The sequence below is a fragment of the Lathyrus oleraceus genome, chromosome 1 (genome assembly GCF_024323335.1).
Source record: "Lathyrus oleraceus cultivar Zhongwan6 chromosome 1, CAAS_Psat_ZW6_1.0, whole genome shotgun sequence".
Classification (NCBI taxonomy): Eukaryota; Viridiplantae; Streptophyta; class Magnoliopsida; order Fabales; family Fabaceae; genus Lathyrus; species Lathyrus oleraceus.
This window is the reverse complement of record NC_066579.1, coordinates 299,324,432-299,337,681: the sequence shown is the minus strand read 5'-3', so window position 1 is coordinate 299,337,681 and position 13,250 is coordinate 299,324,432.

The following is a 13,250-nucleotide window of genomic DNA, read 5'->3' as shown; positions in this document are numbered from 1 at the left end:
TCTAATTTGAAAAGAGATGAAAATGTTGGCACAATATTTTTCAAGTTTTGGATTAACATGCAAATGGAGGTTTAAAGAAACAAAAAGGTGGGAGGGTGAGGATGTAAAACTTCTTAGATGTTCACCTCTTGAAATCATATGTAGATGATTCAAGTGATTCCTTTGGAATAGGCAAAAATGCAAATAACAAATGAACAATAAAGCAAATGGATACCGGATGCCAATCAATGGACTTACACCAATCTCACAAACAAAGATGGATACCGGATACCAATCAATGGATTTACACCAATCTCCTAAAACAAAACATGGATACCAGATGCCAATCAATGGACTTATACCAGTCTCCTAAAACAAACATGGATATCAGATGCCAATCAATGGACTTACACCAATCTCCTAAAACAAGACATGGATACCAGATTCCAATCAATGGACTTATACCAATCTCCTAAAACAACACAAAACATAGATACCAGATGCCAATCAATGGACTTATACTAGTCTCTTACCATATCATAGGAACAAACTGCCAAGTAATGGACTTATTCTTGTCTCCTCCATGGTCAAAGCAAAATGCTATAAAGCAAATTTTATGAAATGATATACAAATGATGATGATAAATGCACAAAGGCACACTCAAGCAAATATGCACAGATGAGTCAAGTAAGCAAACAAACAAGTCAATTAGCACACACTATATACAAGCAATCAGGCTCAAGCAAGGGTAGACTTTACAGTCAACTGGAATGGGGTAATATGAGCTCTTAACCCTAACATTGAGAGTTAGGGTGAAGCAGATGAAAAGGAGATGAGGGGTGTGCCTCATAGCTCTTATCCCTGGTCAGGGAGAGCTTTGATCAATGGAATGTGTGGGAGTTCAGAAAGTTGGAACTCTTCTCCACAAGTAGACTCTATAAGATCTTGGGTTATTATCCACAATGCATCAACATGTTATGTGAGCAAAGTGGATGACACACTGAATAGTAGGAGATGGATTACACATCTCTTTTATCTACCAATTGCCTCATAAGAGGACTTTTCCTGCTTGGCACAAAAGATAAACAATCACAAGCATTGCCTCTTAAGGAGGACTTCAGACAGGTGCCTGCCCACATAACAGGACAGGTCTTCCAGACTACATGAAGAAGAGAGGTTATACCTAAGTGGTTAAGAAACCAAGCACAAGCAAAGTTCAAATGAACTTAAGCAACTAATGTACCTGTGGAAACATCAAACAAATCAATACCACTATACAGACAAACAACCAACAGTTAATATCAAACAAACAGTCCCAATGTACACAAGGTATAAGCCAAAGATCAAACTCAAATGAGTTGATATCAACCTACAAAACACACAAAGGTTAGTAATCAAAGGCAAACATCAATGCTCAAATGATGGAGCATCAACAACTATGGAACTTGGATGTTCAACCTGGAATCAAAGCTCAAATGTGAGAGGCAAACCACTAGGTCAAAGCCTAGGGTCAAAGATGGAGAAAAAATTTGAAACAGAAGCTGAAAATTAACATGAATCAACTTCAAAGATATCTTGGAACAATCCAAAAGGTCTCACTTCAATATCATATACCAAAAGCATTTCATGATCAATTAAAGTTCAAAGCAATTTTAAAGCTCAAATGTGATCAACCAGAATGAAAAATCTCAATTAAATCAGAAATGATTCAAATAATTCCAACAAAATTCATGAGCATTCACAACATCCATATCAAGCATCACATAAAAAATCAGGACAATTGGAGATCATTTGGCATGGCAAATTGATCACATAAGTTGGACAAGCAAAGGTGTGACAGAAATTGTCACACCAACTTAGCATGATCATAAAACAGAAATGGTAAATGGCAAAAATACCAAATCAACACCAAAATATCAAGCAATGTGTCTAGCTCATCATGCAAATTTTCAGATTCATTGGATAAAAGACCAGCATTTCACAAATGATATAGCCAGGAAAGGTACAAAATGGATACATGTTCACAAACTCTAACACAAAATGAAATCCAGCCAAGCACAATTTATGGAAAAATGATCACAAAATAATAGACAGAATAAGGAGAGCAATGCAAAAAACCTCATAATTTTTGGATGATTTTTCAAATTAATATGAATTTTTTAAAGATGATGAAAAATAAAAAAAAATATATGTGAAGCATGTACATGGCAAAGGAGGGAAAAGAGAAAAAATGAATTAGCATTTGAACTAAAGCGCCTTCGCCAGGAATCGATCCTTGGGCGAATTTGAATATTTGGCGCCAGGCTGCAAAACGCAGCGTTTCATTTAAACGTTGGCAGGTCAACATGCATGGTCAACCATGGGAGAGCCAATCAGAACGCAGCATGGCCATTTGAATCAACCAATCACAAGCGAGCCCTAAACTAACACATTCAGAAACGGAAAAGCGTGGCCTATGGATTGAAAATGTTGCCAAAATATGAACATTGCAAGAAAATTCGCAGGTAATCTGGAAAATGGATGAACACGATGAAGATCATGAAGATCTTCATCTGGAAATTTCCAGAAAATCTCAAAGTGTCCAGAAATTAAAAATGAGCATGGCATCGTGTAGATCTTTCATCATACATCAATAATCAACAAACATTTCATCAAGAAACCATCACACATGCATGAATCGAAGAGAAGAAGATTCAACATCAAAACTTTAAACAAGCAGATCTCACTCAAAACAGCATGGATTTTCATAATTCGAAGCTCAAATTACTCAGCATTAAGAGATTTATAACAACATCACAACAATTTTAAGAATTAAGAAGGTTGATTCATAACCTCTTGAAGAGAAGATCTGGAATCCTCGAGCTATAGGCCTTGGCACTGCGTCAATACTCCTCCAGGATACTTGTACAAGTGATTGGAAGAGAAAATAGAGCTCAATTGCACACGATCTCATCAAAATCTTGATTCACCATTGTTGCTTCAAGCTTCACAAATGCTTCAATACTGCACCAATCCTCTTGCTTCCACGTGCAAAACTACTCTTGAACACTTCATAAACAAGGATCAAGCAATGGAAATGGATTGAATGTGAAGAAAATGCAAGAAATTTTTGAGAGAAAATTTGAGAGTTCTAGATCTAGATCTGAAATTGTGAGTGTTCTTTCCCTGAAAATAGTTAGGGTTTCATTTATATATGCTATGCTAATCACCCTTCTAATCATGTTTAGCCAATGGTAAGTGGAATTAGCAAAATGAGGTATTTGTGCAATTTAGCTTTTTCGCCCTATGCATGAAAATGCATGGTGAACAGTGCACGGGTTTGCTTTCAAATTCACTTCAAATTTCATTTTGGAGCCAATGGTAGTGGAAAAAAGATCAAATAATGCACCAATTTTAAATTCCATAATTTCCCTCCAAAAATCAAGTGAATTGGCAAATGTTCATGTGATGATAATTGATGAAATGAAATGCATGATTTGGAAATTATAGGTCAAAATAAGAATAATGCAAAAAGAACCATCCAATTTGGAGTTTTGGTTGAGAAGTTATGCCCATTTGAAGTTCAATGCACACTTTGCCATGTTTTGATCATATCTTCCTAACCACACATGAGAAATTGATGATCTTGGACTTTTTGGAAATGGGAGAGAAAGATCTACAACTTTCATGTTCAACAAAATTTCATTTGAATCTTTCTTGATGATATAATTTGAAGTTGAAGTTAGGTTAAAACCTTTCCATTTTTGGCAAATTTGAATTATAGGTCACTTTCTATTTTTGGAAAGTTTTGACCTGACTTTATTTTCTTCAATGTTGATGTTTGAAATGTCAAATGAGACTTGTTTGAACATGAATGAAGTATTTCTAATCACTTCCCACCTCCAAATCCACAGTTGACTTGGCTGTTGACTTTCTAGGCCTCTAGATGACCTGGCAATGTTCTGATGAAATTCAAGCCTCTACCACTTGGGATTTTGATTCAAAATGATATCATAGCTCATATGAACTCTTGATAATGATTGTGGGATCCAAATTCTCAAGAATGGCCACCATCTATTGCTCAATGACTGCCTTTGATTGCTTTGACCTGTTGATTGCTTCATCTGCAAGACAAAGGTTAGATGACATATTTTTGTACTTTTGGTTTGTGATTAAAAGGAATGCAATGATATACAAATGTAAAACATGCTTGGTGATCAAGAACCACTCTCAAAAAGATAACCCACCCATAGGGAAGGAGGCAAGGTGCACAATGATCCTTGAGGCAATGTGATGATATGATATGATGCCATAAGGGATCTTAGGGACAAAATTGGGGTCTTACAGCTAGCATGGGCGTGCACAAAGCCCAAAAAATCATTGGCAAAGGGCCAGAATCATGCATATGTCATGCTGAAAGTGTTGCATTAAGCCATGCATTGTTGAATTGAATTGGATCATGAAATACTTCCAAATGGTACCTCACATTGCACCCATGCGCATGTCCTTCATTCTTTGGTCAAATAAGGTGATCTTGGACTTTTTGGAAATGGGAGATCAAGGGGAACAACTTTCATGTTTAAAACTTTTTCATTTGAAGCTTGTATCATGATGAATTTTGAGGTGGAAGTTTGGAGAATCAAACATGTTTGAAAACTTTCTAAGTACCAAGTCAAATGTTCACTTATTGCATCTTAAATAACTTTTTCTATGGCCTTCAAATGGAAAACATTCCTTCATAAAAGTTGTAGCTCTTTAAAACCTATTTAATTTGGTCACAAATTTGACCTCATTTGGATTTGGCATGAAGGAGTTATGCATTTTAGAAGTTGAGGAAAATCACTTTTTCAATGGTAGTGGCCTAAAATGACCTATAATGTTTCCCCTTGCCACATGCATTTGCAAGTTGAATTTGAACATTATCCAAACATTAAAGTTGAAGTAGACATCTTGAATTTGATCATGGGATTTGAATGGCTTTCATATCATACGAACTGAGAAAGTCATGGTCTTAGGAAGTTGATCTCCAAACTAGGGTTCAGACAAAATGACCTATAATCATTCACTATAAAACATGACTTTCCAAGAAAAATTAGCTCTTGACTTCGACTTGAACGTTGTTTGGATTGTCATTTTGAGTAACGTTTCTATTAGAATCATTTTCATATGACAAATAGTGTAGGAGATAGGGTCTAGGGAACCCGAATTTTGACCAGTTGACTTTCTTTGCTCAACCACCATGAACCATCTTACTAACTTGACATTCTATTGACTTTTGGGACTCACGGAGGATCATATATGCATAAGATGATATAATATGAAGTACCCTTTGAAATATTTGATCAATTGATGAAGAAACTTGTTGAAGAAGTCACACAAGATACCTAGATGAATTAGGGTTTCCAAGGCAAACAAGCTTCAAACTCTTGATGATTTCTTGATCAAAATGGCATGTGAAGATCATGGGGATCCATATATGATGTCTAGAGACAATGTTAACCATTTCTTGACTAAACTCCTTTGCATTGAGGGTCTTAAACCCTATATATGAGCTTGATAGAGCATGGGTGAGCATACACACTACCTATAAAAGCAACAAACTATACATTGACATATTTTTGGTATTTGGGTTTGTAAATAATGAAAAATAAGGTATGATACAATTAAAATATGTGCTTGGTGATATCTCCAAATGTAAACCCAATGAATGATGGGTAAGGAGGATGCCAAGGTGTGATCCCAAAGCCAATGCATATGATGAGGTAGCATGAGGGATCTTAGGGTCAAAATTGAGGTCTTACAGCTACCCATATTTAACGACATTCTAACTGAGGATATGAAGGTTAAAATCTTCGTATCAACTCAGTAAAATGGACTTTAATAACAACATATAGAAACAAATTTTGGTCCCTAAGAAACCTCATGATGCATATGATATTAATGTTAAAAATAATATCTGTGGGGAAAATGTTGCCACAAAGGAAAAGAATCCGGAGAGATTGAAAGTCCACAAGAGCATAATGCATTCCATAAGGAAAATTCACTGGGGAGACAAAGATTCTGGGGGATGAAAAGTTATGCGTAGGCCAGACTACGACTTTAAAAACTGCTGGAGACACAAGGGGATTCCATTAAAATGAATCAAATGGAAAGACTCGGTCAGGGATAAAGAAGAATCTGCAGGGGAAACGGGTAGGTCAGAACAAAACTGAAATACCTGAATCAAACTCAACTGGGGAAGAATGAACATCAACACAGGAGTATCAAAGTGATATTACCTATTACCGGTTACTGGGTAGGAAGATAAATAATATGACAGAGAGGAATCCGTTACCTGGTTAGGGTAAACATATCAAGGATGACTCGTTGAGGAAAAAGAGGTGTCTTTGTTACCAGTTACTAGGTAAGAACAACCTACTGGGGAAACATATCAAATAGGATTTATAACTACCAATTACTGGACAGAAGACCAAAGAAAGAGAATATTCGTCACTACTTAAAGTGAACATATCAAGGATAGACCCGAAGGAAGAATATTCGTCATCGGTTAAGATGAACATATCAAGGATAGACTACCGGGAGAGAGAATGGGAATTATATCTATCAGTTACTAGAGAGAATACCAAAGAGAGAATATTTGTCACCAGTCAGGATGAACATATCAAGGATACACTCAGAAGGAAAATATGTGCCGAGGACCTGAAATGTAAACTCTGCGATGAATTTTAGGTCAATACCATACCAAACGGGAGACAACCTTACAAAGGACCACAAATATTGCTCAAACATTATTGCTGGCGCGAATTAGGAGTGAATTCCATTGTGGAATTGTGGGAAACAAAACTATGTGTTGGGTCTATGAAAACCGTTGAGAATATACTCCTATAACTCAACTAGGAAGGCGATTACAAACTCAGCTGGGGGAACTGATTTTCCGTTGGGGAGAAAAAAGTGACCAAACCAACCGCTTGGGGAAGACCAACAATGTTCCACACTTTGGGACTCACCTATTCTCAGGCTGTTGTTGATATTCCTTACTGACATCGATTGCCTTTTTAAAGTAATTGCTTTTATTATTTAAAGAAAATGATTTTTATTTTATTATTTCAAAATTTCAAAATTATCATCATAAAATTCAATTTTATTTGACTGAAAAATAAATAAGAGTAGAAACAATTGGATTAAAAAGCTCAACTTTATTTAATAGAATGGTAGTTTGTAAATGACAAGACTCCACAAATCTTTACAAAAATTGAAAAATGGTAATTTATATGGAAAAGGGCTACATTGAATACAATGATCACTACTCTCCCTACCAACTTCAATATCCACTGTGCTCTTGGCTTCGGTTGAGGATGATGAATCAGAATTGACAGACTTGCTCAAAATTGCTCTAAAGACTGGAGATCAACCGAATGTAGCTACTTGCTATAATCCCTAATTTTTTCCTAGATTGCCCCAAGGTATGGTACTCAATCTACCGGGATAAATTTTATGTTTTTATGTCTCTAATTTTTTCCTAGATCGCCCTTTCAGGTTTTCAATCCACTGAGACGTTCATTTTTGCCTAAGCCGCCCTCTTGGGTTTTCAACTTAGCGAGTTGTTCTTTTCTTTTTAGGCGAAGTATTTCTTGACTTCATAGGCATTCACAGGACGAGTGAACTCTTCACCATCCATAGTTGTAAGAATCAAAGCACCGCCTGAAAAGGCTCTCTTTACAACATATGGGCCTTCATAATTAGGAGTCCATTTCCGCTTAGCATCAGGTTTAAAAGATAGAACCTTCGTGAGCACAAGGTCACCTTCTCTGAATACACGAGGCCTGACCTTCTTATCAAAAGCTTTCTTCATTCTCTGCTGGTACAACTGACCATGGCACATGGCAGTCAACCTCTTCTCTTCAATCAAATTCAGCTGATCATTGTTGGTCTAACACCATTCAGCTTTAGTCAACTTGGCTTCCATCAAAACACACAATGATGGGATCTAAACCTCTACTGGGAGCATAGCTTCCATACCATAAACAAGTGAAAAAGGGGTTGCCCCTGTTGAAGTGCGGATGGATGTATGATACCCGTGCAAAGCAAATGGGAGCATCTCATACCAATCTTTGTATGTCACAACCATCTTCTGAATGATCTTCTTGATGTTTTTGTTTGCAACTTCAACAACCCTATTCATCTTAGGTTTATAGGGAGAAGAATTATGGTGTGCAATCTTGAAGTCTTTGCAAAGAGCTTCCACCATACTATTATTCAAGTTCGATACATTATCAGTAATGATCTTACTTGGCACACCATAACGTCATATGATCTGGTTCTTGATAAACCTTACAACAACTTGCTTGGTTAAATTCGCATACGATGTCGCTTCAACCCACTTTCTGAAGTAGTCAATAGCCATTAGAATGAAACAATGTCTGTTCGAAGCTTTAGTCTCAATCATGCCAATCATATCAATTCCCCACATGGAGAAGGGCCATGGAGAGGAAATGAAATTTAATAGTGTCGGAGGAACATGAATCTTATCTGCATATATTTGACACTTGTGGCATTTCTTCACAAACTTGCAACAGTCGGATTCCATTGTCAACCAATAGTAACCTGCTCTCAATATCTTCTTAGCCATAACATATCCATTGGAATGAGTATAAAAGGAACCTTCATGGACTTCAGTCATCAATAATTATGCTTCGTGTCTATCCACGCATCTGAGCAAAACCATATCAAAGTTTCTCTTGTACAACACATCACCATTCAGGTAGAAGTTTCCATCTAATCTTCTCAAAGTCTTCTTATCATTCAAAGATGCCCCAGGCGGGTAAACCTGACTTTGGAGAAAACATTTGATATCAAAATACCACGGCTTTTCATCTTTAACTTCTTCAATGGTAAACACATGAGCTGGCCTATCAAGACGCATCACATACAAATTCGGAACCTCATTCCAAAATTTCATCATAATCATTGAATCCAACATTGCAAGAGCATCTGCCATCCGATTTTCATCTCGAGGGATATGATGAAACTCAACCTTTGTAAAGAAATTTGAAATCCTCCTCGCATAATATTTATATGGTATCAAACTGGGTTGATTTGTCTCCCATTCACCTTTGATCTATTTCACAACCAAAATTGAATCTCCATAGACGTCAAGATACTTGATTCTTAGATCAATGGCCTCTTCAAGCCCCATAATGCAAGCTTCATACTCAACCATGTTATTTGTACACTTGAAAGTTAATCTAGCTGTAAACGAAAAATGAGTGCCTTGAGGAGTAATTATCACTGCCCCAATGCCATTACCATATTGATTAACAGCTCCATCATATACCATGCTCCAATGATAACCAGGCTCTGGCCCTTCTTCAAGCAATGGTTCATCACAATCTTTCATTTTAGGTACAAAATCTCTTCATCAAGAAAGTCATAATGCAGTGACTGATAATCTTCAATCGGTTGGTGAGCCAGATGGTCAGCCAAGACACTACCTTTAATCGCTTTTTGAGATCAGTATTCGATATCATACTCAGATAGCAACATCTGCCAATGGGCAATCCTCCTAGTTAAAGTAGGCTTCTCAAAAATGTATTTGATCAGATCCATTTTGGATATCAACCAAGTAGTATAATTCAACATATACTGGCACAAACGCTTAACAGCCCAAGCCAATGCGCAACAAGTTTTTTCAAGCACAGAATACCGAGTCTCACAGTCGGTGAATTTCTAACTGAGGTAGTAAATTGCATATTTTTCTTTCCATTTTCGTCTTGCTAACCTATAACACAACCCATACTTTCGTCAAGAACAATCGAATACATGATCAATGGTCTCTCTTCCACAGGTGGAGACAGAATCGGAGGCTCAAGCAAATACTCTTTGATACTGTCAAAAGCTTTATGGCAATCTTCGGTCCAATCACAAGACTAGTCTTTCTGAAGAAGCTTGAATGTCGGCGCACACATGGCAGTCATATGCGATATAAATCTTGAGATATAATTCAAGCGGCCGAGAAAACCTCTGACTTGCTTCTCAGTTTTGGGAGCAGGCATCTCTTGTATTGCTTTGACCTTGGCAGGATCAACTTCAATACCCTTCTCACTTACAATAAAGCCCAACAACTTACCAGAATGAACACCAAACATGCACTTATTGGGATTCAAGCGGAGTTTATACTTCCTCGAATGCTGGAATAACTTCAACAAATGCTCAACATGTTCTTCTTCATCACTTGATTTGGCAACCATATCATCAACATAAAGTTCAATCTCTTTATGCATCATATCATGAAAAAGAGTGGTCATTATTCTCTAGTATGTTGCACCAGCATTCTTTAAATCGAAAGACATCACTCTATAACAGAATGTTCCTCAGGGTGTAATGAATGTGGTCTTCTCCATATCTTCGGGAGCCATCTTGATTTGATTATAACCGGAAAATCCGTCCATAAATGAAAAAACTTTGAATTTAGTTGTATTGTCTACCAACATTTCAATGTGTGGCAGAGGGAAATCATCTTTCGGACTAGCTTCATTCAAATCTCTGTAATCAACAATGCATGCAAACTTTCCCATCCTTCTTCGGAACAGGCACAATATTGGCCACCCACTGCGGTAACAAGAAAACCAACACCAATTTGTTTCTTCACTTCTTCTTTGATCTTCACTGCCATATCAGGATGAGTTCTTCTAAACTTCTGCTTGACCGGAGGGCATTATGGCTTCAACGGCAATCTATGCTCCACAATCTCAGAATCCAACCCAGGCATGTCTTGATAGGGCCAAGCAAACACATCTGAATACTCTCGAAGAAGATCAATGAACCCCTTCTTAGCCTCTAGACACAGGTGAGACCCGATCTTGACTTCCTTCACATCATCTTCGGAACCCAAGTTGACTAGCTCAATTTGTTCTTCAAATGGCTGAATGGTTTTTTCCTTATGCTCAAGTAGACGAGATAATTCATCAGATACTTCTTCATCATCAGTCTCTTCCTCAGCCTCAAACACAGGAAAATAAAGTTTGGAGAGGGAGTGGGATCATTGTATTCAATGGGTTTGGGAACCAACCTGCATAATGATTTGATATTTTGAGTTTAGAGAAGTGAATAATGACCAAATATTATGTAGATGGATAATTATTATTTATTTATTTATGTTTTTTGTGATTATCATTTTCAGAAAAGCAAAAGGTAAAAATAAAACATCATAGATGTGGATGAATAAAATTGCATTTTATTAATGATAATTGAAAATGCCTAACAATGTTCACTTCTCCCTTAGGCATAGGAGAATGATTTTTCTTAAAAAATGAAAAAAAATTACTTAGAGCGGTGAACAATAATAGGAATATCAACAGCAACCCAATTGTTGTAAGTCTTGCCATGCGTCACAAAATTGACGGAATCTTCGTCTTCATCATCCTCGATCACAGCAGCTGAGTGTTGTTCATTACCATGGATGAACCCTCCACTGTGGAAACTCGGTTGTACTTCTTCAACTTTGATGTTGAATGACCCTTGTTGAAATCTGAATCTGGCCCTATTGTTGTTCTCAGCAACCTCTATCATACGGCCCCATTGATCAGTGCAGCCAGCCTCAATAGTTTTCTGAGCATCCTTGAAAGAAGACATAGGTGCCCTAGCTTTCTTCACTTCAGCAATAGACAAGGCTTGGAACGGAGTTCCAACCTCCTCCTCAGCTTCAACATATGAAAAGGATGACAAGTGGCTTACTAAGAGTGCTTTCTCTCCACCAACAACAACAAGCTTGTCGTTCCTCACAAATTTAAGCTTTTGGTGCAAGTAGATGTCACACCTCCAACCTCATGGATCCATGCCCTTCCCAATAAATAGCTATAGGCGGGGTGGATATCCATCACTTGAAAAATAATTTGGAAATCACTCGGTCCTATCTTGACTAGAAGGTCCACCTCACCAATGACAGTTTTACGAGAACCATCGAACGCTTTGACAATCACGCCATTATACCTCATCGGGCCACCTTGGTAAGAGAGTCTGGACAGAGTTGACTTTGGGAGTACATTCAAAGAAGAACCAGTATCAACCAACACATTGGACAATGTATCCTCCTTGCAGTTCATCGAAATATGTAGTGCCAGATTTTGATTTCTACCTTCCTCAAGAAACTCTTCAGCCTAAAAACTTAAATTATTGCAAGAAGTGATGTTAGCAACAATGTGGTCAAATTGATCCACAGTAACGTCGTGCTCAACATAGGCTTTCTCGTGTACTTTTTGCAAGGCTTCTCTGTATGCTTCAGAATTCATTAACAATGACAACACTGAAATCTTTGACGGAGTTTGGAGCAGCTGCTCCAGCACATTAAACTCACTCTTCTTGGTTAATCTCAATACCACATCATCATCATTAGTATTCAGTTTGCTAGATTCACCAGACTGACATACTGGAGCACTAACTGGATTTATTGCAGGTACATCCACCTTCTTACTGGCCGAAATATCCTCTTCCTCCTTCGGAAAGACCGGACCAAAAACACGACCACTACGGGTCACTTGTGCTATATCATCTATATTCACCATAGAATTTTCTATAGGCGACGGAACCTTTTAACCATTCTCCACTATGGTGGCATTTTACTGATAAGGCACAGCATTATCGGATGCATACGGGACAGGTCCTGCTAACCGTATTACCAACGGCGATACCGATCTATTAATGTTGTTGTTGTTGCTGCTATTATACTGAATTACTACCCGCTCATGGGTCTTGAACACGGGAACAATTACATTCACATCATCTATATCCCTTGATTGTTGAATTTGGATCACATTCTCGTCCATCAACTTTTGGATATCCCTCATGACGATTATACACCCACAGGGATTCACACTACATTTTGCACAACCATAATGGTCGTGCTCGCAATCACTAATCAAACACAAAGTCCTATGTATCTCCATCAAGGACCTACAGATACATCGTACATCGAAGACTTTGAAACTCCCCGGACACCCATCCACCATGTTAACTGAAGCATTACCATGAGCAGGCAACAAATTGGCTTTCACATTAGGCGCATGGTCCTCAAAGGACACCATCCCACTCTTCACAAGCTTTTGTACCTCATATTTCAGCAGGTAGCAATTTTCAATTTCGTGGCCAGGAGCTCCCTGGTGAAAGGCACAATGGAGTTCAGGTTTGAACCACCATGAAAGTGGCTCGGGAATTTGAGGTGGATTTCTTGGTTGGAGTAGGTTCTTGAGAACCAAAGATGGATAAAATTTTGCATATGTCATAGGAATAAGGTCAA